The following is a 4,623-nucleotide window of genomic DNA, read 5'->3' on the forward strand; positions in this document are numbered from 1 at the left end:
GGGTATCGATTCCAGGAATAAATGCCCTAACAATAGAAGCCACATACCTTGAGGTCTGCGGTTATGCCCTATAAAACTAGTTTGTAAGATCGGGGCAGGGTCGTTCTCTTACGAGGTGGCCCTGACTGGTCAGTCTGGTTTCTGATGCCTGGCATGGAAATAAAGCTTTGCTTAACCTTAGCTTTGTATCAGTCTTGCTCCTTTGATCACAGACACCATCTATGTATTGGAACTCAGTTAACTAATATTTGATGAGGGGTCAAGAATAGTTAATATACAAAAATCAATCTCTTCAACAGATGGTGCTGCAAAAATAGGATATATTAATATGCAAAAGAACAAAACCTTACCTTATACCGCTCACAAAAAATAACTCAAAATGGAGTAAAGACTTAAATGTAAGAGTAGAAACCATAAAAATCCTAGACAATAAGAAAGAGAAAAATTCTTTGACAAGGGAATTGGCAATAATTTTTTGAATATGGCACTTAAAGCATAAGCAACAAAATAAAAAATAGGCGAGACTATGTCAAACAAACAAACAAAAAAACTTCTGCACAGCAAAAGAAATGATCAACAAAACAACAACAACAAACAACTTGTAATCCTTATTTTCTTATTTTTAATCATCTTGCTTAACAGAAGATAACCAGTCTTAGAATGAAGTCAAACTGCAGAGAGCTTAGCACAGAACTGGAATGAGTTGAAGGGTTTCATTACAATAATTGAATAGCTATTGTTTTCTATTATAGCTAGAGATCACCATACATTTAGACCTCCAGTTTTAAGTTAATACGTTTCCTCCTTATGTGAGCTAGTTTGAGTCAGTGTTTTCTGTTACCTAAAATCAAAATTATTATAACTGATAGAGTACTTGATAGAGTGAAAGAAATTCAGTATAACAAAATTACAGAGTGGAACAAGATGAAGTGACGTAGACAAAATCCTGCCAACCTTATTTCTGCTGGCAACACACCAAGCTCAAGGCATCCATATGGAAATTCTTCCACCAAGGGGTGCCTGGGTGGCTTGGTGGGTTAAGCCTCTGCCTTTGGCTCAGGTCTTGATCTCAGGGTCCTGGGATCAAGCCCTGCACTGGGCTTTCTGCTCAGCAGGGAGCCTGCTTCCCCCCACCTCTGCCTGCCCCTCTGCCTACTTGTGTTCTCTGTCAAAAAATAAAAAAAGGATAAGAAAAAAAAAGATATTCTTCCACTAAGTAGGCAGACATTAAAAGATAGAAAGTCAAGGCATGTTTATGACATTTAAAACTTCATTCTTATAAAAACCAATTTCAGTCCTTTTTAGGAACTACATGTTGGTCAGTGTTTATCGTGGTTTTAATTAGCTCCATTTTATCCACATACATCCCATATCAGAGGTAAGTTACATATTTTGTGAAGGTTGAGAAAATGCTTTTTGAGTACAGTAGTGGATGTGGAAAACAATACTGGAGGGCTTGTTTAGAGATCAACTGTTTAGAGGTCAGAGTCATGTCCAAGAATACTTTTTAAAAAATTATTACAAAATGAATTGAAGAGGCAAGGTGGTGGGAGAGTAGGGGACCTCATTTCATCTGGTCACTTGAATTTAGCTGGTTATCTATCAAGCCATTCTGAACACCCATGAATTCAATGTGAGATGTATAGAAATATATCTGGAACTTTACAAGTAGAAAATCAATGCTTTTTGCAAGATTAGTGGTACACAGTCATGAATCTGCAGGAAATATAAGAAGATAAATAGAGGGGGGAGGGATACTCCATGAGCTACTGGAAAGTTATATAACATTGGAATACAAATTGGAAACCTTAGAGATCCACTCTAGTGAGAAATATCCCTTTCTCAATGGGGCTCAGGGAACAAAAAGGGCAGAATTCTAGGTGGGTCATTGGGTCTCAGAATCCAAGGAGACACAGAATGAATGGGGGCACCTGAACTGGGAAATTGCCCAAGCAGTGGAGTGGGAAACTGGTTATGGTCAGTGATCCCAGGAAGGAATCTCAGCTCAGGCTGCCATAATCCATGAGGCAGGCCACTGGGGTGACTGCTCTGCCTGAACATCCTGAAAAGGACTGGAACATGTGGGCTGTTTACCATCCCCTGGGAGGGGCCAAACAACTGCTGCACCCACAGCTGGGCAACAACTATCAGGGTGGTGGTGGCCCCAGAAAGGACAGCTGGATAGCACCCAGCAGTGACCCAGGAACAGTGTAACAGGCTGTGTGCATGAGCCCAAAACTGCTCACGTCCCAAGGACACAAAGGGCAACTGCACTCATGGGTCCCTGGGACTTCCTCCATAGGATTGCTGTGGGCACACACATCAAGAGTCTGCAGAGTTCAGCACTCAAAAAAGTGAAAACTGCCCCAAGAGTTTATTAAAGAGAGGGGACCATGATCTTTTGGCTCTAGGCCAGAGATCTGATCACAGCCATTCTTGTTCTAATCATTTGAAGAAGCTCAGACAACCTCAAGGGGAAAAAAAAGCAACATTGAGCCCAGCCCCCTGAAAAGGTGTGGGGCAACTCCACCCAGGAAAAGACACCTGAGAAGCAACACACAGCAGGCCCCTCCTCCAGAAGACAGACTGGAAGAACAGGTAGACTACAACTTTATGGATCCTACAAGACTGTAAAACTCTAGCAACAGGGGAAAATAGTATATTGAGCTATCAGGTGTTTTCTCACAACTCATTTATCTTTCAGTCAAAGATTTTCCATTTCTTTCTTTCTTTTTTTTGTTTTTACTTTTTCTACATTCCAACTAGGTTCTTATTTTACCAACTTATGTTTTAAAGTTGCTTTTAACTTTTACATCCACATTTTATAGATAGGTTTCATTTTAGTCCTTTTTTCACTATATTAAACTTTATTAAAAATATATATATAAGTTTTGTTTTCTTTGCAGTTTTGGGATGCAATGTCTCTTAACACAGAGACAAATTCAATCAGAAACAAGTGGATCACCCTGCTTTGTGAACTCTGTGAGATTATACTCTCTCCAACCTCGCCCTTTTGTCTTGTTTCATTTTGGTTTTGTTTCCTTTTCTGCTGTGGTTTCCAACTGCTTCAGATTTGTCTAGGGTGTACTTTGCTTGGGTTGTGGTTGATATTTTGGACTCTGCTCATTTTTTCACCCATCCTTCTCTGGGCAAAATGGCTAGAAGGAGGAATTCACAACCAAAGAAAGAACCAGAGACAATGTTCTCTGCCACAGAGCTAATTGATATGGATATAAATAAGATGTCAGAGGTGGAATTCAGGATAGCAATTATAAAATTAATACCTAGGCTTAAAAAAGTCATAAATAACAGTACAGAATCTCTAAGGGAATAAATGAGATCAAATCAAGCTGAATTTAAAAATGCTATGAATGAGATGCAGTCTAAATTGGATTCTCTAACAGCTAGGGTGAATGAGGCAAAAAAGAGAATAAGTGATCTAGAGGACAGGCTAATGGAAAGAAAGTTGAGGAAAAGAGGGAGCAACAACTAACAGCCCATGAAGAAAGGCTTTGAGAGATTAATTATGCACTGAAATGAACCCATGTCAGAATTATTGGGGTGAAAAAGGTGGTGGGGAAAGAGAAGGGCTGGAAGGAATATTTGAACAAATCATAGCTGAAAACTTCCTTATTCTGGGGAAAGAAACAAGCATTCATGTTCAAGAGGCAGAGAGGACCCCACCCCAAATCAATAAACATAGATCAGGAGGAGGAGTCAAGATGGCAGAGAAATAGCAGGCTGAGACTACATCAGGTAGCAGGAGATCAGCTAGATAGCTTATCTAAAGATGGAAAACACCTACAAATCCAACGGGAAATTGAAGAGAAGAAGAACAGTAATTGTAGAAACAGAAAATCAACCACTTTCTGAAAGGTAGGACTGGCGGAGAAGTGAATCCAAAGCGACGGGAAGATAGACCGCGGGGGGAGGGGCTGGCTCCTGGCAAGCGGTGGAGCAATGGAGCACTAAATCAGGACTTTTAAAAGTCTGTTCCGCTAAGGGACATCGCTCCAGAGGCTAAACCAGGGTGAAACCCACACGGCGTCAGCGTGGCCCCAGGTCCCGCAGGGTCACAGAAGGACCGGGGGTGTCTGAGTGTCACAGGGCTTGCAGGTATTAGAATGGGGAAGCCAGCTACAGAGACAGAGCTGAGAAGTGAGCTCTCAACTCGGGGTTACCTCGAACCGGTCGCGGGCTTGGTGAGCTCGGAGCATGGCTGGAGGCCAGGGAGATGCAAGTAATTGGGCGCTATTCTCTGAAGGTGCACTGAGGAGTGGGGCCCTGAGCTCTCTCCAGGCCAGAGACTGGGAGGCCACCATTTTCATTCCTGGCCTCCGGAACTCTATGGAAAGCATTCAGGGAACAAAAGCAAACCTGAGCTGATTACTCAGCCTGGCCCCTGGTAAGGGTGGTGCAATTCTGCCTGGGGCAAAGACACTTGAGACACTTGATAATCACTACAACAGGCCCCTCCCTCAAAAGATCAACAAGCAATCCAGCCAGAACCAAGTTCACCTACCAAGGAGTGCAGGTTCAATACCAAGGAGAACAGCGGAATTCCAGAGGAGGAGAAAGCAAAGCACGGAACTCATGGCTTTCTCTCCATGATTCTTTAGTCTT

This window comes from Enhydra lutris, unplaced genomic scaffold (genome assembly GCF_002288905.1).
Source record: "Enhydra lutris kenyoni isolate GAN:26980312 unplaced genomic scaffold, ASM228890v2 scaffoldscaffold67, whole genome shotgun sequence".
Taxonomy (NCBI): domain Eukaryota; kingdom Metazoa; phylum Chordata; class Mammalia; order Carnivora; family Mustelidae; genus Enhydra; species Enhydra lutris.